Here is a 24,140-nt window from a genome sequence, read left to right as displayed (position 1 = left end):
TCAAAGTAAAGTAAATCGATAGCTGACAAATCGGATGGTGATAGCAATTCACCTGCCCTGGCCAGACAAGATGAAGAGCGAAAACCTCAGAAAATGTTTTATAAGATTAAAGGTTGATTTCAGAAAGTTGAAATCATATTAGAATAGTGAAAGAAGATCTATATTGTTTTGAATCGGAAAAGCGATATGGATTAGTTTTGTTAGTATGTGGATAAGATAGAATATGGTGAACAAGTGTCACCAAAAGAACGTTAAAAAGATCGAATGACGTGGTGAGTACTTATAGAATAACTCAAGGATAAGTGCATCAGTGACAAGCGTATAAGATGTATAAAGTCAGAGCTTATGAGTTTGAAACGAAGTGATATTATTGAGCATAAACAAGAGTATGTTTATGATAAGGGTTTGCAGTTAAGATGGAAAGAGTTAGCGTTGGCTAACAAGAGTATGTGATAAAAATGTACTGGAATTATAAGATTATAAGATATTGTTAGGATATGATAACCAAATATGAAATGGATCTGGATACAGTTGTATATTTGGATCATAGTAATGTGGTATAGTAAAGGAAAAGGAAGTAAGGATTTTCATATTTGAGTAAAGTTGAGGATTGATAATAAGAGTTTAAGAATGAGTATATCGATGATCAGATTATAAGACAAAGGAAGTCAGAATGTTGAGTTTAAGCAACGGAAATTACAGGATGTATGAGAATAGAGGTGAAATTGATAAGTTAAATAAACTAATTTTGAGATAATTTTGATTGGAAATAATGTATATGATTGGTTGACTAGGACTTGTGCCCTAGATTGGACATATGTTATTGACTAGCTGTCAGAGTAAAGGTGATAGAGTTATAAAATTGGAGGAAAAGATAGATTTGAGTTAATCAATTATGGTGAAACTGAATATAGTTGTGTATTCTGATTAGATAGTTATGATGTAGAAAAGAAGATAAGTATTTGCATGGAACCTTAAGGAAGGAAAATACAAGTATAAGAAATGATAAAGAATGAAGTTTTGTATAAGTAAATGGGTTATCAAAGTTATGAGGATGCCATGAAGATTGGTACATAGAGATGAGTATAGGTGATAAGACAAGAGTATGTGAACATGAAAGGAAAGATATGATTTGGGTATAAGGAATAAATAAAGGAATAATGGAATAAAGAAATAAAAGGGATGAGTTAAAGGATCAGATAAGATAAAGGTTATATGGAAGTGTAGATGACAATTTTGATATAGAAGTAAGAAAAATGTGCAAGGTAATGTGAAAAGATTCTTTAAAAATTTATGTTAATTATATTTAAAGAAGATCTAATGTTGTGTTCTCTGTCAAATGATGTTGGAAACGAGTTGGTTATTGTTATAAGACAATTAAAGAGGGATTTATGAGGTTAAGTGATGAAAATGGATATTACTGTCTACATGATTAGTGATGTTATATGAAGTCGTAGAAATGGTCAAAGGAAAATGTATAATGTAAGGAGAGAAAAGACATAAAGGGATTAAAGTTACTAGTTATTGTTTATATGATCAGGGACAGTAGATAAATGTATAAAGGGAAAAAAAGGTAGTTGAAGAAATAAAGGAAGGAAAAATTAAGAAATGAGGTAACATGAGAACAATAGAAGATATGTTCTTATTGATTTATTCAGTGAAAATTCAAGGACGAATTTTCTTTAAAGGAGGGGAGATTTGTAACATCCTTACTACCGGGTTAGTGACCAAATTGTAAAGTTTCAGAAATTGGTGATTAAGTAGGATAATTGAATAGTTCAATGATTTATTGGAAATATGATGAAAGTTTGAATGAATTAAAGGGGAAAATGGTAAATTGACAAGTAAGATTTTTATATTTCTTTTATAAGAAAAGGAACCACGTGGAAAAGGAGAGAACACCACAGGCTTCCAGAGTTCTCTTCTTCTTCTTTCTTCCTTGTACGTGTAAAGCAAAATAAAGGTGAGTTTTCTGATTATTGAGTTTCTTGTTAAATTTAAGATTGAGTTTTGATTATTAGATGATAACTATGCTTAAGGAAAGCTTAGGTTATCTTAAAATCAAAGGATGATGTAGTTAGAAGAGATTAAAGATTAGAGGTTTTTGAATGAAATTTTGGAATAGAGTTTATATATAGAATTAGAAGTTAAATTTGACTTGTCATCAATCTAGTTAAGACATATTAAGGGTTAGAAGTTGAATTAAATCATGTTGCAAAGCTGGTATAATTCTTGGAATTCACAAGGAGGATAGGATTCTGAGGTTTAAGATGAAATAAATGAGTATATATTGGTTTAAGTATATGTACTGGATTTAAGAATATAAAAGGAGATGAAACATGAAAGATTTAAGCTTAAATGGATGAGTTTTCGGGTTCAAGATATGAATTCTAGGCTGAGTGCATCGGTGCACATTCAAAGTTTACCGATGCATCAAGAGAAAATCTCATAATTTGTTGAAGGTGCATCTATGCATAAGGAGTGCATCGATGCACTCATTTAAATTAATGAAAATTGAATGCCATTAATGCATCGATGGATAAGGAGTGCATCGATGCACCTGCTTAAAATACAAACATCGAATATGATTTATGCACCGATGCATGGGTAGTGCATCGATGCACCCGTCAAGGGATGCATCGATACATGGTGTAGTGCATCGATGCATACCTTCAATAAGAGATGGAAATAGCTTTCTTTTAGCCTAAGAATTAATAGTTTGAAATATATCAATTCGTATGCTAATATGTATCAATGTATAATCATATAGATATCAAGCACGAACAAGTTCCAGAACGATTATCAAGTTAAGATTCGATCGAAAGAGATGAAAGCATAAAAGTGGATTAAAACTTAGTGAGGCCAAGGTGAGTGCATATGCATTAGTATATGATGTGTGTGGAAAAGACTCGCGATGAGTCTACTTCCAACATTTGATTACATGATTTTATGAATATTAATATGGGTGATATGATTATTATTTATGCATGAATATAGTTGTTGAGTTAATCGATCGACGGAATCGGCCAAGAGGGGGGTGAATTGGCAATTAAAAACTTCGTGGAAGCTTTTGCAGAAAAATTGAAAGTAATTGCACAGCGATTTACAGTGGTTCGACTTTCTCAAACAAAGTCTACGTCCACTACCTTAGCTATCCACACTAAGGATTTTCCAACAAATTCACTAATTTGTTCTTTCTTTTGAGGCCAAAGAGATAACCTTACAAAATCCCTCAAGAGTATACCCCAACTCTTGAGAACACTCTTTTTCCCAAAGAGAAGATTACAAATTTGCAAACTTACAAGAAAACCTCACAAGGTAAGATGTTTGAACAATTCTAGAACAAGAAAATAACACTCAAAGATAATTACAAATGAGCACAAATGGTGTTCTTGAAAGCAAAATGAATATTAAAAGGAAAATTGGCTTGATTTGCACAAACTTGGTGTTTGATGCTTTCTCTCTTGTTTCTCTATGATTTCTTATTGATCAAGGGCTTCAGAACTTGTTTAAATACACCTTGAATCTCTTCTGAACGTTGGGGATGATTAGTGAAGATCATATAGCCGTTTTAGTGTGAAAACAATTAATAAAACAGTTTGGAGCGTGGGGGGAATCGGTTCCCTAAGTGTAAAATTTAAATATTTCGATCGTTGAACAGGGGGAATCGGTACCCCCTATGGGGGAATCGGTTCCCTCCGAACATTCTGGAAATCTCGAAGCCAAACCATTCAGGGGGGAATCGGTACCCCCTTGGGGGGGAATCGGTTCCCTCTGAGCAATCTGGAATTTTTGGCTTTGAAATGGTTCGAAATACTTTGAAAGATTATTTTGAAATTGTTTTAAGATTAAAACTTAATTTACACTTAAGTAAGGATTAAAAATGATTTTTGAAATATTTTGAGTAATGTTTTGATATTCGAATAATTATATCGAATATACTTAGAAAATCATTTTGGAAAATCTTAAAATTCATTTAACTTAATTTGTTATATCGAAATATCAAAATGTTTTCAACAATCTCCCCCTTTTTGATATAACAAAGCATTTTAGTAATTTTAAGATTTTGAAATCAAGTTTTGAAATTACTCCCCCTTATTTTAACACTTCTCCCATTTATCATTTTAAAAACACACTTAAAACACACTTCTCCCCCTTTTTGTTAAATCAAAAAGATTCAAATAAACGTGAAAAATATTAAGCCAATTGATTAGGTATGTATGCATAAGCTGCTAAGATCACAATTAAGAGAAACGTTAGCCATTAGTTCCGTAATCAATATTCATAAATAATGTGATATGGCAAAATTGGTCATATTGCTAATAATGATGTAAATGATGCAATAATAAATAAATCACGCCAAACATATAAGTTCAAACCATCCATAAATTCAAACAAATTCACAATCCTCAAATTCAAACATCCCAAAATATTCAAAATGTTAAAACAATAAGTTTGGAAAACAAAGTAAAACATTTAATCATATATCCGGATTAGGAGGAGGAAAACGAGCTCGCATAGCGGCCATTTCATTAGTGAGGTCATTAATACGTGCGTTGGTTGCTTCATTATTTGCACGCATTTCCCGAAGAATTTCTAATTGTTGAGCTCCCATTGTGGATAAATGGGACTCTATAGAATTAAAGCGCGAATCCATGGTTGCATATCGGTAATCAAATGTCTCCATAAAAGATTGAAAATATGGAGGCATTTGAGTCGATTGTTGTGCTTGCTCTTCAGGCTGCTCCTCGGCCTGCTCAGGTTCAGCTTCAGCTTCATCGATGTCTCGCATTAGTTGCTCAAGCTCGAGATCTTCGTCAGCTTCGGGTGGAGCTTGTGAAGAACTAACTCCCGGAGTAGTTGCAGAAGATCGAACCCATTCCCCGATTTCCTTATCCTTAATCCATCCCGCTCTCATTAAGGAAAGAAGGTTAATTTGTTTCTTAAGAGGAAAAACGGCATCTAGACCGACTCTAAGCCCAGCTTTGGAAAACAGATTACTCAAAATACAACCGTAAACAAGAGATGAACAGAGTTTTTTATTAGGAACAAGATTTACGGTTTCAACAATTTCAGCAAAAATAATCTGAGGTAGGTTGATTTTAATATTGTTTTCGAAACAATGTAACCACCAAAGATCTAAGGCTCTAAGAGTAGAATAACGACCTCCAGATGGTCGAAACCACCAAGAAATCATTAGATGAAGAAAACGTTCATGAAGGTCTAGGACACTTGCACTATCCCTTCTTTTATAACGAGATCCTAAAACCTGTTTTTCATTTGAAATCCCTTCATTATCTAATCCGAATGTATTGGCTATGTAAGTCGAGTCAATATATAAGAATTGTCCTAGAAGGTAGGAACGAATTCCTATGGTTTCGGTTTCAGTTTGGTCTTTAACACAAACGGCATTAGAATAGAAAATACGAACAAGTTGATGGTAAAACAATGGGTTCAAGGTCAAAGAGTTTATCAAATTCCACTCTTGTAAAAGAGGAAGATATTTAAAATTGATAGCTAACATAGCTTGACGAGAAGGAATACGTTCTTCCGGATTTTGTAAGAGTCGAAATATTGATAATACCAAAAACGATGATTTCTAGGACCAGGATGATTGAAAAACGAATTTTGGATAGTCAAATTAGGATCAATATGATTATGATTAGAAATTGGAATAGGTGGAGGATTTGGAGGTGGATTTGGTTGTCGGTGTGAACGACTAGATAAAGACCTAGCACGTTTAGGATTAGACATGGGGAAGGAAATCAGAATAGATTGGATAACCTGCAATTTTAAAAACAAATGTATGCAATTCAATTAATCCCAAAACTCAATTGAGTCCTCAATATTTCAAGGTTATCTAAATCAATCCTAATGGGCAAAGTTTTTGAAAAACTAATATGTATAGTTTTCATAACAACAACATAATTTAATCAAAACACAATGATTTGAAAAACAACAATTTTTTTTTTAATTTCGAAAATTTAAAAATTTTGGAAAATTCTTGTGTTTTTGATGAAATTAGTTGTAACATCTAGTTTCTAATCACTAAACAATCAATGCCCGATCACTATTTCAACCTAGAACTAATTAAAATTAATCCTATGTTCAAAAACAATGAAATAGAGAGTTTAGAAAAATTTACCTTGAAAGATGAAGATTGAGGGGATTTAGATGTTGTTTGCACGATTTTAATGATGATTGCAAGTTTAGGAGATGATATTTGAAGTGATTTCCGATTAAAATCAATGATTTGAGGCAAGAATGGAGATTTGAGTGTTTGAGGGAGAGAAATGGCAGAATAGGTTTTGGGGTTTTGGGTGTTCTTGCCCAATTTTAACAGAACCCCAGGGGGTATCGATTCCCCTGTGGGGGGAATCGGTTCCCCTTCAAAGGGGGAATCGGTTCCCTCATGGGGGGATCGATTCCCTCTGCACCAAAATGCTAAAATCCGACTTTTAAGCACATAAAATGCTAAATTAATCTTCTCTAGTGGTATAGGCAACTCATATATTGAAAAATAATTATGTTCAAACAATTAAATTAATCTTTAAACATTATTTGAACATAAAATAATTTTCACTAAGAATCATAAACTCCCCCTAACTAATAGCAAGAATGCAATCAAAAATTATTATTATAAGCATTTTTCAGTATTTATTAAAAGTGCTAAATTATTTTAAACACTAAGTGAAGATAGGTTAGTTAAACCTAATTCTCTTCTAAGTGTCCAAAACCTTTCCTTGTCTAAGGGTTTTGTAAAGATATCCGCTAATTGATGCAAAGTATCAACATATTCTAGAACTACATCTTCCTTAGTGACATGGTCTCTAATGAAGTGATGTCTTATTTCAATGTGCTTAGTTCTAGAGTGTTGGATGGGATTTTTAGTGAGACAAATAGCACTAGTATTGTCACACTTGATAGGAATGGTACCTACTTCAATTCCATAATCAAAAAGTTGTTGTTTCATCCATAAAACTTGTGCACAACAACTACCGGCTGAAATGTATTCCGCTTCAGTGGTAGATAATGCAACACAATTTTGTTTCTTTGAAAACCAAGAAATCATCATATTTCCAAGGAATTGGCAAGTACCGGAGGTGCTTTTCCTATCTAATTTGCATCCTCCATAATCCGTATCAGAAAAGGCATGCAAGCTAAAGCTAGAGTCTCTAGGATACCAAAGTCCTAAACTAGGAGTGTCCTTAAGGTATCTAAAGATTCTCTTAACAGCTAGTAAATGTGATTCTTTAGGACATGATTGAAACCTAGCACACAAGAAAACACTAAACATAATATTCGGTCTACTTGCAGTTAGATAAAGCAAAGAGCCAATCATTGACCTATATAATTTAACATCTACACATTTACCTCCTTCATCTAAGTCAAGCTTTGTTGAAGAGCTCATTGGAGTGTTATGAGGTTTCCCATTTTCCAGTCCAAACTTCTTGAGCATATCTTTGACGTACTTAGCTTGATTAATGAAGATGCCATCTTTTCTTTGCTTGATTTGGAGTCCCAAGAAAAATGAGAGCTCCCTCATCATGCTCATCTCAAACTCACTTTGCATTAGCTTAGAAAATTCTTGGCAAAGAACATCATTAGTAGAACCAAATATTATATCATCAACATAAATTTGAACTACTAATAAATCTTTACCTTTTCTCTTTAAAAACAATGTAGTGTCAACCTTTCCTTTTAAAAAACCTTTTTCAATTAAAAAATTTGACAATCTTTCATACCAAGCTCTAGGAGCTTGTTTTAAACCATAAAGAGCTTTTGTCAATTTTAAAACATGATCCGGAAAATTTGAATCTTCAAAACCTGGAGGTTGTTCCACGTACACTTCTTCTTTTATAAAACCATTTAAAAATGCACTTTTAACATCCATTGATATAATTTAAATTCATTGAAACATGCAAATGCTAATAACATTCTAATTGCTTCCATCCTAGCTACGGGAGCGTATATTTCATCATAGTCTATGCCCTCTTCTTGAGTATAGCCTTGAGCAACAAGTCTAGCCTTGTTCCTCACTATATTACCACTTTCATCAAGTTTATTTCTAAAAACCCATCTAGTACCTACAGTAGATTTATTACTAGGCCTTTTAACTAATGTCCATACTTTACTTCTCTCAAATTGATTTAATTCTTCTTGCATAGCCATAATCCAATGTTCATCTTTTAATGCTTCTTTGATGTTGTTAGGCTCTATGCATGAAATAAATGTAACATAATTACAGATATTTCTAAGAGAAGATCGAGTAGTTACCCCTTTTGATGGATCACCTATAATTTCACCATCCTTGACATAGTTGTACTCTCTTGGAAAAGATACTTCCCTTTCTTCACTGGTTGGATTCTCGAGGGGATCATGAGTTTCCTCATCTTTTGTTTCTTCCTTTAATGATGATTCTCCAACGTCATGTCTAACGTCATTTGCTTGTACAATACCTACATCATCATTAACAGAAGAATCCTTCCTCGGAAGGGGATTATCATCGAAAACAACATGTATAGACTCTTCTACAACTAAAGTTCTTTTATTAAATACACGATAAGCTTTAGAATTTAAGGAATAACCCAGAAAAATGCCTTCATCACTTTTAGCATCAAATTTGCCAAGGTTTTCTTTACCGTTGTTTAAAACAAAACATTTACATCCAAAAGGATAAAAATAGCTAATGTTAGGCTTTTATTTTTGAGAATTTCATATGGAGTTTTCTTTAAAATTGGCCTAATCATACTCGATTTACAACATAACAAGCGGTATTTGTGGCTTCCGCCCAAAAATATTTTGGCAAATATTTTCACAAAGCATGGTTATAGCCATTTCTTCTAAAGTTCGATTTTTCCTCTCAACAACTCCATTTTGTTGAGGGGTTCTAGGTGCTGAAAAATTATGGCTAATACCATTAGAATTACAAAACTCAATAAATCCAAGATTTTCAAATTCAGTTCCATGATCACTTCTAACACTAGTGATAGAGTAACCTTTTTCATTTTGGATTATTTTTGAAAATGTGATGAAATTTTCTAATGCTCCATCTTTAGTACTTAAGAATAGAACCCAAGTGTATCTAGAATAGTCATCTACCAAGACAAATGCATATTGTTTTCCTCCCAAGCTAGTAGTTCTAGTTGGCCCAAAAAGATCTAAATGGATCAATTGTAATACTCTACTAGTTGATACATCATTAATAGATTTAAAAGAAACTCGCTTTTGTTTTCCTTTAGCACATGCATCACAGATTTTATCATTATCAAATTTAAGCTTAGGCAACCCTCTTACTAAGTCTCCTTGAATTAACCGTTGCAAAACACTCATACTAGCATGACCTAGTCTCCTATGCCATAACCAACTATCATGCTCATCCTTAGCAACTAGGCATAAATTAGTCATATCAATAGAATCTAAATGCACCATGTAAATGTTTCCTATTCTATGACCAACAAGCATAATTCGATTAGATGCAATGTCAATGACTTTACAACCATTAATTTCAAATAAGACATTGAATCCTTTATCGCATAATTGACTAATACTCAATAGATTGTGCTTTAATCCATTCACATATAAAACATTCTTAATTTGTATGGAAAAGGTATTACCTATTGTACCAATACCTTCAATGTGACCTTTTGAATTGTCTCCAAAAGTCACTTCTCCTCCATTTTTGGAGTTAAGCTCAATGAACCGGCTTTTGTCTCCGGTCATATGTCTTGAGCATCCACTATCAAGGTACCATGAATTTGAATTTGTTTCCCGTGCCTTGTAGCAATGCTCCTTTCCCTACAAACATAGATTCATTTTTGATTTTTGGTACCCAAATTCTTTTGGGTCCATATTCATTAGTTTCCAAAATCCTAGTCCAGGTATCCATTTGTGTAGGATATTTTTATCTTTAGTAGTAATGAGTTCTTTAGGAACCCACATACTTCTAATGATTTTTCCATTAGAGGTTCTTTGGGGACCTCTATGATTGTAGTTTCTAAAACTTTTTCTAACAAAGTTGGATTTTGAATTTCTACCTTTTTCAAAATGTTTTGTTCCAACTTTATCAAAAGAAGTTTTAAGATCATCAATTTTCTTTTGATGATCATCATTGATCTTTGAAAGTAAATTTTGCAAATCTAAATTTTTCTTTTCAAACTCTTCTAGTTTGATTTGCAAATCTTTGATTTTACTTTCAAGATCGTTGTTGGTTTTGGATATGAGTTTGTTTTCATTTTTCAATTTTGAAACATCATTTTTATATTTTAAAAACAATTTCTCATAATCCAAAGCCAACCCATTGTACTCCTCAAATAACTCATCATAAGATAAATCATCAAAATCGGATGAGTTAGAGGTTACCTTAGAATCTTCCCCGAATGCCATCAAGCACAAGTTTGCTACTTCTTGTTCCTCTTCATCGGAACTTTCTTCATCGCTCTATGTAGCCACATGAGCCTTGTGCTTATTCTTTGATTGACCCTTTTTCTTCAATTGTGGGCAATCATATTTGACATGCCCCGGCTTTTTGCATTCATAGCAAATGATTGAGTCCTTCTCTTTTGGTTCATTTTTGAGGCCTTCGTTTCATTTGAATTTTCTTCCTTGGTAAGGTCTCATCATTTTTCTGAACCGTTTGGCAAACAATGCCATTTCCTCGTCATCATCATCATTATTAGAATCACTCTCATCTTTTGTGGATTTGAGAGCAACTCCGATATTTTTCTTCTTCTCCTTTTCCTTTGGTGTCTCTTCAACTTTATCAAGGTCCACCTCATCTTCAAGCATCATCTCATGAGTGAGGAGTGAACCGATAAGTTCTTCAAGAGTTAAGGACGATAGGTCCTTAGACTCGATGATTGCCGTCTTCTTTGATTGCCATGATTTTGGGAGGGAGTAGACTAACTTCCTCACAAGCTTTTCATTTGAGATGATCTCTCCATATGATTTGAGACCATTGACAATCTTTGAAAATCTATCCGTCATAGCTTTGATGTATTCATTTGGTTTCATCCTGAAATTTTCATAGCTATGCGTTAGAATACTAATTTTTGATTTCTTTACCTCATCTGTACCTTCATGTGTGACTTGAAGCTTGTCCCATATTTCTTTGGCGGTTGTACATGATGAAACTCTTTCGTATTCATCTGGTCCAAGAGCACAAAAAATAATATGGATGGCTTTGGAGTTGAGCTGGAACATTCTTGTCTCTCCTTCACTCCACAACCTTGGATGAGTGAGAGGTTTGATGTATCCTTCATCTACAGCATTCCATGCTCCCATGTCACTTGCTTGAATGAAGTACATCATTCTATTCTTCCAATAGGCATAATTAGCTCCATTGAAGAAATGAGGCTTGTTGACGGGCATCGAATCGAGACCGGAGTCGAAGTTTGAAGCGGAGGCCATTGATGACTTTAATAATCGATATAACTCTTCCCGAATCGACTCAAGAGGCGATTAAACCTTCAAATGAGTTAGGCTCTGATGCCAATTGTTGAGTTAATCGATCGACGGAATCGGCCAAGAGGGGGGTGAATTGGCAATTAAAAATTTCGTTGAAGCTTTTGCAGAAAAATTGAAAGTAATTGCACATCGATTTACAGTGGTTCAACTTTCTCAAACAAAGTCTACGTCCACTACCTTAGCTATCCACACTAAGGATTTTCCAACAAATTCACTAATTTGTTCTTTCTTTTGAGGCCAAAGAGATAACCTTACAAAATCCCCTCAAGAGTATACCCCAACTCTTGAGAACACTCTTTTTCCCAAAGAGAAGATTACAAATTTGCAAACTTACAAGAAAACCTCACAAGGTAAGATGTTTGCACAATTCTAGAACAAGAAAAGAATACTCAAAGATAATTACAAATGAGCACAAATGGTGTTCTTGAAAGCAAAATGAATATTGAAAGGAAAATTGGCTTGATTTGCACAAACTTGGTGTTTGATGCTTTCTCTCTTGTTTCTCTATGATTTCTTGTTGATCAAGGGCTTCAGAACTTATTTAAATACACCTTGAATCTCTTCTGAACGTTGGGGATGATTAGTGAAGATCATATAGCCGTTTTAGTGTGAAAACAATTAATAAAACAATTTGGAGCGTGGGGGAATCGGTACCCCCTATGGGGGAATCGGTTCCCTCCGAGCATTCTGGAAATATCTGAGCCAAACCATTCAGGGGGGGAATCGGTACCCCCCTTGGGGGGGAATCGGTTCCCTCTGAGCAATCTGGAATTTTTGGCTTTGAAATGGTTCGAAATACTTTGAAAGATTATTTTGAAATTGTTTTAAGATTAAAACTTAATTTTACACTTAAGTAAGGATTAAAAATGATTTTTGAAATATTTTGAGTAATGTATTGATATTCGAATAATTATATCGAATATACTTAGAAAATCATTTTGGAAAATCTTAAAATTCATTTAACTTAATTTGTTATATCGAAATGTCAAAATGTTTTCAACAATAGTCATAGGTGTTATATATGAACATGTGAATTATATGAAAAGTGATATGAATTATATGAAAAGAAGCTATATGTCTACATGTATATGTGAAAGAAGCTATGAGCTTATATGAACAGGTGATATGAAAATGTATATGTGAAATGATATAAGTGAAAATGCCCATGTTATGTATAAAGAGAGTTAGAGGTATAGTTGGCATACCAAGAGTCGAGGGTTCTACGTGGTCCTTCGGGACATATATGTATTCTTTGGACCATTTACAGGGTCTTGTGAGACACATATGTGATCCATTGAAATATGTATATGGTTCTTAAGGAGTGGTCTTTCGGGACAAATACAGTACATAGGTCATTCGGGACAAAATTCATAGCCCCTAGTGAGACCCCATACGAGCTGTGGTGACAGCATAGTGCACAACCTCAATAGACTCGCATATCTACAGTTCTCACAGATGTACATGGGCTAACAAAGAGATCACAATAAAAATATATTGCATGTGAAGTATATGCTTTTGTGATATGAATTGTATTATATGATTGATATGATGAATGATGTGTACATTTGATTAAATGAAATGATATATTATTTTATGTGATAGCATGACATGATATGATATAATATGTTCATGCATGATTAAGTATTTAGAATTATTTTAATGTGTTTAATGCCTCACTAAGTCATAGACTTAGCGTGTGATTATTTCACACGTAGGTTACCGAAGTGAGAAGAGTAAAGAGCAATGTGGAGCAAGACAGGTCAGTTCTCCTTACCAAAGGTCAGATCAGAAGAAAGGTGAATAATATGTATTTTAATATATAAAGTTCTGGTTGGCATGTATTCAAAATAATACATTGTATAAGCTCTGAATAGTTCGATAAAGGTTTTGAATAAGTTATATGTAATAATAAATTTTAAATTACTTACTATTTTATACAAGTAAAGGTTTTGAAAAGTCAATGTGATACTTCGGACTTGGATCCGGGTCGGATACGGGTTAGGGGTGTTACAATAGATATCGAGCACGAACAAGTCCCGGAACGATTATCCAGTTATGATTCGATCGCAAGAGAGGAAATTATAAAAATGGATTGGAACGTAGTGAGACCAAGGTGAGTGCATCTTATTTTATAGAATGATATGGAAATTAGACTTGTGATAAGTTTTTTTCCCGATAGTTAGAGTGCATGAAGTCTTGATTATGAGAAGGTGAATGACATGAAATATATGTATGTTTGATTATATGAGTGGATATGTTTTTGTATGTGCTATGTGAAAATATATGGTTATGAGATAAAATAGGTAATCATAGGAGAATATCATGAAAGTGAATACATGAGAAGACATAGCCATGTGACATGTGAATATACTTGAATAATATATGTTATGTGATATGAGATTATGTGACAATAAGTTGTATGATATGAATGTGATATACTTGATGTATGAGAATCATATGAGAATAAGATATGATAATGAGTTATATGTCATATGAACACAAGAGAAGTGTTATAAGCTAAGTGACATATGATTATGAAATCATATGAAAAGTGAAATGTACATGTGAATATGTAAAGTGATATGAATATAATGCCCATGTTATATGATACGAGAGCTATAGGTATAGTTGGCATACAAAGAGTCGAGGGTCTACGCGGTCCTACGGGACATACAGTGATCCTTCAAGATATTTCATAGTGGTCATTCGGGACAAAATTTCATAGCCCCTAGTGGGACCCCATATGAGCTGTGGTGACAACATAGTGCACAACCTCAATAGACTCACATATCTACAGTTCTCACATATATACATGGGCTAACAAAGATATAACAATAAATATATATATATATATATTACATGTAAAGAATATGCTTTTGTGATATGAATTGTATTATATGATATATGAGATGATGTGTATATTGCTTGATTAACTGAATCATATGTGGTTTAAAAGAATGAATATATGAGTATATGATTATGAGACATAAATGATAAGAATATGGATAATGGAATAATGTTAGTAATGGAAATAGAGTGAGATATGTATATGTGTATATTACATTTTATGAAATGTTAAATTGTTTTGACATGATATCATGAGATGATGTGTTCATGCATGTTTAAATAATTAGAGTTATTTTATAAATGTAATGCCTCACTAAGTCATAGACTTAGCGTGTGATTGTTTCACACATAGGTTACAGAAGCGAGAAGAGAAGCGAAGAAGAGCAAGACGGTCAACATCTCCCTTACAAAATTTCAGATCAGAAAATAGATGAATTAAACGTGTTTAGTTAAATTGAATATAGATGGCATGTACTAATTGATTGAGTTGAATATGTTCTGATTGATTTTGGTTATTTTGGTCAATTTATGTAAATAAACCGCTTTTATTTTAATGAAAGTTTTAAATTTTCTATAAACTTTGACAAGAGTCAAAGTTTGGAAAGTCAATGTGACATCTCAGACTCGTATTCAGGTCGGGTACAGGTTGGGGGTGCTATATTTAATGGTATTAGAGCTAAGTTTTAGCCGACTCTAGGCTTAAACCGAAGTTAAATGAGGTTTAAAAATGTGTACATGCCAACTAAGAGTAAAAATTTCTGATCTGATAGTGTAAGGAGTATATTGTCTTGCTAATAAAATAAGATTTATATGATATAGTAGGAATTGATTATAGAAATTGTCAAAGTAAAGTAAATCTATAGCTGACAAATCTGATGGTGATAGCAATTCACATGCCCTGGCCAGGCAGGATGAAGAGCGGAAACCTCAGAAAGTGTCTTATAAGACTAAATATTGATTTCAGAAAGTTGAAATCATATTAGAATATTGATAGAAGATCTTTATTATTTTGAATCGGAAAAGCTATATGGATTAGTTTTGTTAGTATGTGGATAAGATAGAATATGGTGAACAAGTGTCACCATAAGAGCGTTAAAAGATCAAATGATGTAGTGAGAATTGGTAGAAGAGCTCAAGAATAAGTGCATCAGTGACAAGAGTATAAGATATAGAAAGCCAGAGTTTATGAGTTAAAACAAAGAATAGTGTTGTACATAAGCAAAAGTGTGAATATGATAAGATATTGCATTTTAGAAGGAAAAAGCTAGCGTTGGCTAACAAGAATATGTGATGGAAATGTACTGGAAGTATAAGATTGTAAGATATTGTCAGGATATGATAACCAAATATGGAATGGATTTGGATATAGTTGTATATTTGAGTAAAGCTGAGGATTGATAAGAAGAGTTTGAGAATGTGTATATCGATAATTAGTTTATAAGACAAAGGAAGTCATAATGTTGAGTTGAACAACGGAAATTTCAGGATGTATGAGAATAGAGGTGAAATTGACAAGTTAAGTAAACGAATTTTGAGATAATTTCGATTGGAAATGATGTATATGATTGGTTGACTAGGGCTTGTGCCCTAGAATTGAACAGATGTTATTGACTAGACATCAGAGTAAAAGTGATAGAGTTATAAGATTGGAGGAAAAGATAAAGTTGAGCCAATCAATTATGATGTGAATCTGAATATAGTTATGTATTCTGATCAGATAGCTATGATGTAGAAATGGAGATAAGTATTTGCATGGAACCTTAAGGAAGGAAAATACAAGTATAAGAAATGATAAAGAATGAAGTTATGTATAAGAAATGGGTTATCAAAGTTATGAGGATGCAATGAAGATTGGTACATAGAGATGAGCATAGATGATAAGACAAGAGTATGTGAATATGAAAGGAAATATATGATTTGTGTATAAGGAATAATGGAATAAAGAAATGAAAATGATTGAGGTTAGGGGATTCGAGATGATAAAGGTTATATGGAAGTGTAGATGATAAGTTCGATATAGAAGTACGAACATTGTGCAAGGTGATGTGAAAAGATTCTTTAAAGTGTATGTTAAAGCATATTTAAAGAAGATTTAAAGTCGTGTTCTTGGTTAAATGATGATGGAAAAAGAGTTTGGTTATGGTTATAAGGTAATTAGAGATGGTTGTTACTGTCTACGTGATGAGTGACATTATATGAAATTTCAGAAATGGTCATAGAAAAAATAGAAGGAGAGAAAAGACAGAAATGTATTAAAGTTACTAGTTATTGTTTATATGATAAGTGACATTAGATGAATATATAAGGGAAAAAGGTAGTTTAAGAACTAAAGGAATGAAAGATTAAGTAAAGGAGGTAACATGAGAACATTAGAAAGTATGTTCTTATCGGTATGTGCAATTACATAAATCATTTAACTCATATACTTTTCATATAATCATTACATACATACACACATACATGTCATTATTTATGTTTTTATCATACTCCTATAGTATTATCCTTCATCTCTCTTATCTCTTGTTCATATGATCTCTTACATTCATACAATTTCTTATGTTAATACCACATGACTTATCTCCTATTCTCATGCTATCACATAAACATATAATCTTACAGTACATACAAAAACACATCAATACATATAGTCACGTAAATCACTTTTGCATAGCTTATATCAACTTTTCATGTCATTTCACACTTCTTGTTACATTGCTTTATATCTTACTCTTATGTCTTCTCATATACATATATTCACATATACATATAATTTCTTTATCCTTATTATTATTCTTATCATTACCATTAATCCCTTTTACTTACCTTATTAATATCAATAACACATATATTCATGCACACATATAAATCATAGCAAACACATACTTATATGAATTCATGCATTTTACTATTGGAAATAGACTTATCATAAGTCTTATTTTCCATTGAACATCATATACTAAATAATGTGCACTCACCTTAGCCTTGCTTGCTTTGATTCAATCCTAACTCTTCGATTGTTCTGTAACTCGTTTAGGCTTGATATCTACATAACATAAATTTCGAGACGATTTTCAGAAGCCTAAACCTTATAACTTGGTATTAATAACTTAGGCTAATTTAATAAACCAAAAATTCAATTTTCCTTTAGGAGTGTACCGATGCACTATAGGTGCATCGGTACCAAAATAGCTTCGAAATTCTCATACATCGATGCACCCCTTAATGCATCAATGCACCTTCAAAATTGTCTTAGTACGTCGGTACAAACTCATAGTGCATCGATGCACCTGCCCAGAATAAGCTATTTCATCCGAAAATCATCAACACTTCACCCAAATTTTCATGTATAAAATCCTTATTATGCTACTAAATTCATCTATAACAACTTTAACCAATTTTCTATCATTCCAACACCTTATAATCTTCCATATTTCATCCAAATTCTTAAGGCTAAGAATCATACCAAATTTTCTATGTTATCCAAACTTAATTCTAACACTTCTAACTTCTTATTATCCTAGATAACAAGTCAAATTCATCCTCCAAATTCATTTAAGCCTTCTTATTCAAAATTTCACTTAAAACCCCATTTTCTTTAATATGGCATAACTCCTTTATCTTTTGATTTTAAGATAACTTAAGCTTTTCTTAAGCTTGATTATCATCTAATGATCAAAACCCAACCTTTAATTCAACAAATAATCAACTAATTAAGAAACTCACCTTTGCTTGTATGCTCCACGGTGGAGAAGAGAAGAAGATGAAGAAGATGAGAGAATTGTGTGGAATTACAATGGATTCCACGTGGGTTTCCCTTATCTTATAAGGGAAATAAAATCTTTCATGTCAAATGACCATTATGCCTTTTAATTCTTTTAATAATTACTAACAACTTTCAGAAAATATCTCCATATAAATCATTGACCTATTCAACTATTCTACTTTTATCACCAAATTCTAAAATTTTATAATTTAGTCACTAACCCGATATTGAAGATGTTACAATAACTTAAACCAAAACTAATAATCAATCTAAAGCAAAACATTTAAAATCAAGTGAACAATTTTGATGAAATTATAATTGGTTCATTTGATTTGGTTTAGAAGGATATTTGGTGACACTTAGGTTTGGTATCGTAATAAAGCAGTTGTTAATTTTTTTCACCACTTGCGAGTGGTATATAAATATCATAAGATCCTTGCAATTGGTAAAAAAAATAAGTAGAAAAATGGGATGTTATTCTCTAAACATATATTATCTTGTAATTATTTTTAGATTATTTAAGGAAAATGGAAAAATAATAATTTATTGAATAATTTTAATAATAAATGAGAATATTATTCTTTTTAAAAGATTCAAATTGAAATTTGAGTTAATTGTATCACATGTCTCTAATCTATGATTCTCATTATAAATTTATCCCTAAACTTTTGAATATCATAATTTCATCCCAAATTATTACACTAATTTTAAATTAGTTCTTTAATTTTTGAACATTCCAATTTCATCCTCAAGCTACAACTTTCATTCTAAATTAGTCCCTGAACTTCTAAATCTTTCAATTTCATCCGTAAATTCATCCAAATATGTACTTAATTATCACCATATTTTAACCTAAAATTTAGTTTTTTAAAACATATAATAGTATAATTTGGCCTAATGATTTTATTAACATGGAATCTGATTAGTATATACATATAGTTTGGGATAAAATTAAAATGTTAAAAAAGTTGGGGACCAATTTAGAACAAATGATATAGTTGGGGATGAAAATAAAATGTTCAAAAGTTTGACGACTAATTTAGAATTATAGTCATAGTAAAATTATGAAATTGAAATAATTAAAAGTTTAAAGATAAATTTAAAAAGAGAATAATAGTTTGAGAACATATAATGAAATTAACACTTTAAATATTTATATTTATAAGATATGTGTAAGTTACAATATATTAAAAAGAAATTGAACATATACTATTTTAAAATATTCAAACTAAAATAAAATTGAACATTAGCCAAACTCAACATGTTAAAGTTTTTTTTCTAATAGTATGAAGTGATTACAATAAAGTAGTAGTTATTCATAATTTTTTAATTATTGATAGCATACACTCTACAAAGATATCTTCTTTAATCCGAAACTTTTAGAAAGAATAATACTCTCTTAGACCTCTAAAATTATTCGATGGATTCGTTAAATATTTTATTTTAAAACTAATTAAAATATTTAACGTGAAAGAGGAAGTTGTATAAATTTTAAGTTTATATTTTTTAAATAATAAAATTAATTTATTTTATTCAAACCAAAGCAACAAGACAAATAAAAAACAGAAGAAAAAACAGAGCAAAGCAATAAGACAATAAATAAATTGACAACCAATATTTAACATATTTATTAATATTTTTGGTTACATGGTAAAAGCAACAATTAAAATGAAGTTAATAATTAACATGCAAATCTCTTGTGGAAAGTGAGAACAGTAAGAGCTATCAACGCAGTAAAAGCCAAGGAAGCCAACAAAGAAAGAACAATGGAGACAGCGACTTGGTCACAGAATTTGTCGAACACATTACACACTTTGTTCCATCGGACGTGAGAGTTGCCCTTGTAGCCCATCAGACCGATAGCCAAGGCGGCGCCGTTGGCCGAAAACAGCATTCCGACCATTAATATGTCGAATACTGCGATGATTTGAGCCAACCATACTGTGGCCTTACCGTTTCTACTTCCCAACATCATCAGTGTTGTTGAGATTGCAGCATATGAGCTGCTATTATGTTTGACACCATCGAGTACCTAAAGCAACACAAATAACATATATTAGATTTACATTTAGAAATAATAAAAAAGTCAAATTATTGAGTGATATCATTGGTAAAAAATATTATACATTTTAGAGAATTTAAATTAGAACGGTTACATTTACTAAATATGTGTACATTATTTATAATTTGTAAAGAAAATATTATTTCTAGAGGATCTAAATTCGATCAATTATATCTATTGAATATATGTATAGTATCAACAATAAACATTCAAAACATATATTATATTTCAGGTTTTTCCTTTATGTTTCTTTTTCTAATAATTATGTTGTATGACAGAGAAACCTTAAGATAATTTAGAACGAATTTTAACCTAAAGTATTATCTTATCTAATCTAAAAAGTTAGACAATTGATAATACATTCGATTACCATAGTATATATTACATTATGATAGATTTTAATTTAAAATATTATCTTGTCTACACACTACTCTAAACAAGTAAATTGATAATAATTTCAATTGCTACTAAAAATATTATATATAAATATATTAGCGATAATTGTTTATGTTGCAATTAAAATAATTATGTCATTTATAAGATTTATTATTGAAAAATATAATATTTTCAATTTTAACTTAAATTATTATCAAATTTACTCTTAAAAGTTAGATATTTAATAAAAATTTCAATTATAATTTATTATATTCTTTTTCTTTTAACTTTTTCAGTTATAACTGATTTTTTTATTTTATATTAACCGGTTATATTTTAGACTCTTATTATTTTCTATTTTTGATTAGTTTATGATGAAGGGTTAATTGAGAGAAGAAGAATAAAATGCTTACACAAAGGCCGACAAATAATGCCACTTAGCTTGGGCAGCAACATTGATGGCAGGCAAAGTTGGAATAATCTGAATCGGAACGACCTTAGTCTGTTTATCAACACCGAGAACAATTGCCGACGCAACCGTCAGCAACAAAGCCACGGCCCTCAGTATCAAATCACAGTACTCAATGTCTGGGCATGCCACCACCTGTTTGTTATGTGTCCCTGTAGTTCCATCGAAGCCGTTGCCGACCTTGTTTTTGCTCTGGCTCTCCATCTTCACAAAGTGTTTGTGGTGCGGAGGAAAATGGGGGGCATTAAATAGAGAAAAGTGGGTGGGAAAACATAGTGGTAGAGTCCAAGAGGTGAAAGGAAGCTGTGCAGAATTATGGCATTTATTGCGAGCTGTTGGTCTGCTTTGATGGACAAGTGTGGAAGAAACTAGTTCTTCTCATTCCATTTTCACACCTTGTTTTTCACTATATTTACTCTCTTCAATTTGTTTTTAGGGTAAACTAATGAAATCATCACTTTTGTTTCCCAAGTGTTCATTTTTTTCTCATTGAATTTAAAAAAGTAACCTTTAGAACATTAAGATGTTAAATGTTGTTAGTGTGATGACTTTACTGTAAATTATTAATTTTTAATTTGTTATCTGAACTTTAGATTAATATTAATTTGATCCTTAAAACTGTAAATAAAATATCAATTTAACATATAATACGATCAAAGTCTTATGCCACCTGTCGTCGTCCACCACTCGTTGATAACTTTCAGCGCCATCAAATACGATCAATTTAATTTATAATTTTCAATTCATTCATTTGGCTCCTGAACGTGATTCCATTGTCCGTTCTATTAAAAAAATATCTTGAAGTCTAAAAACCTAAGATAAGATCCTTAACTTCTTTTAAAATTAAACTAGAATAATAAATTTAGTATTAAATTCTTTTTTTAAAAAATTAAAAGTCTAAATTTATATCATAATCAATTTCATAAAAATTAATGGTGTAATATATTTGTTTGACAAGAAGAAGTACCACGAAGATAATGATGAATGAAAAAAGAAAAATTGACAATTACATTTACGTAAACATCTAAGAAAGAAAATCTAATTATCTTTTTATATTTTTTGGACTGGGGTCCTATATTTGTACATACTTTTCACTAATAATATTGCTCTTATGAAAATTTTTTGAGTATATTTAATATGAGATCAAAAAGAAGTGAATTAAAAATTTTGGGGTCCAATGGTTGTTGGCAACGACGAACGGTGACGGTCAGCAATGACCAACAATGGCGAACGACTGGAGATATTGATCGAATTATGGGATTAAATTATATTTATATAAATTTCAAGGGTTAATCTAAAGTTTAAGAGTCAAATTAGTATTTTATGAAAAGTTCAATGGTCATATAAAAAATTAATCTATTTTACTAACATGTCACTTCATCAAACTAACAACATTTAAGGTCTTAGTGACCAAAATATTATAAATCAATAATGCAAGTAACTCAAAACGTTACTTTTCTTAAATTTGATGAGCAAAAGTAAATAGTTATAAAACAAAAGTGATCATTTCAGTAGTTTATCCTTTTATTTATATTAAATATGATTATTTTTCGAATTTTAATGATTTAGATATTGTTTATATTTTATGTTGTGAGATAAAAATGCCATGTAAAAAATGCCACGTAGAACAGTTTCGTGAAGTTTTTAATGGTGAGACATCAAAATGAAACTTAAATTAAATGTTAAGTAAGATTTTTTAAAAATTAAAGTTGAGTACTAAAACTGAATAAAAGTAATAGGTTACGTATTAAATGTGTGATTTACCCTAAAATATAACTTATTGTCTAATTACAATTTAAATAAATATCTAACAAATTTTCAAATTCTTTTCTTCGGCTTAATCGACAGTAAAATTAGTTTGTGATTATGAATTTTTTGCATAACTCATTCATTATTTTTGTTGAAAACACTAGTTACTCGTGTATGTAAAGTAATAAATTATTAATTAAATTCAACTAATAATTAAGAAATCTTATAAAACTATATTAATTTATTTTTGGGGTTGTATGTAAGGCTCAATTATTTCTCGCAAAGGTGGGAACGTGATATGAAATGCATTAAATAAGTTACAAGTAGGTCCAAAATCACAGCCAAATTTCGTCCACGTTTTTTGGGTCAAACTCAGTAAGATGTGAACCAGAGAGTTGCTTCAACATCTGCCACATCATGTAACATAATTTTCATCTACATATTTTATATATATATACATATATATATGTATATTATATTCGTAACGATTTTGAAAATACATATATAATATATAGTTTTTTTAAAGGCATTTTGAAAATGATAGTATATAGATTTTAAAACATTTTTGAAAACGGGTATATATAGTTTTAAAATATTTTTAGAAAAAATATATAATATATGGTTTTTAAAATCATTTTTGAAAACTATATAATATATAATTTTTAAAGCATTTTGAAAACTTATATATAATATATAATTTTTAAAACATTTTTGAAAATTATATAGTTTTTGAAAACATTTTTTGAAAATTATATAGTTTTTTTAAAAATTTGAAATTTATATAGTATATAGTTTATAAAAAGAAATAGTTTTAAAAAATGTATATTATATAGTTTTATTTATTTATTATTTATTATTATTATCATTATTTATTATTATTATTTTTATTACTTATTTTTTGTTTTTCCCGTTTCCAGGTCCAATAACAATCCAAGAGTTGAGCCTGAACCAGCCAAAAGTCCAACAGAACGGGCTTGAACCAGCCCAGCAAGGGATTAGGGTTTCTCGGTCTCAGTCAGCGCAGGGGAGGTTACACAGTCAAAGGGAGAACGGCCGACCGAGATCCCGGGACTTACCCATCCCGAGATGATCGGCCAACCACGAACAGAACGACGTGGGCCCGAAACATACGGGAACACCCCATATCATCGGAAACAGTCCCCATCGGGGCTGTATAAATAGACACGGGGAGAACAGAACATCACGGAAGCATAAACACAGAGAACCCACAAAGGATTCGAACACCAACCACCATCACAGTACCAACCACCACAAAAGAACCATCGCTCAACAGAGCAAACAAAAAGCAGTACCAAAGCATCATAACAAAATACACGAGACACCAAAAACCGAGCAAACCAAACCACAATAGCCGAATACCAAACATACATACACAAAAAACCACAAAA

At 31.4% G+C, this 24,140-nt stretch overlaps 1 pseudogene; it reads right to left on the bottom strand.

Moving 5' to 3' along the window:
* Nucleotides 1–19,712: 19,712 nt before the first annotated feature.
* On the bottom strand, nt 19,713–21,228 carry LOC120145765 (annotated as a pseudogene).
* Nucleotides 21,229–24,140: the final 2,912 nt, after the last annotated feature.

This window comes from Hibiscus syriacus, unplaced genomic scaffold, assembly GCF_006381635.1.
Source record: "Hibiscus syriacus cultivar Baekdansim isolate YM2019G1 unplaced genomic scaffold, ASM638163v2 tig00002480_pilon, whole genome shotgun sequence".
Classification (NCBI taxonomy): domain Eukaryota; kingdom Viridiplantae; phylum Streptophyta; class Magnoliopsida; order Malvales; family Malvaceae; genus Hibiscus; species Hibiscus syriacus.
Note: the sequence above shows the minus strand (reverse complement) of the source record. Positions and strands in the feature narration are given on the sequence as shown.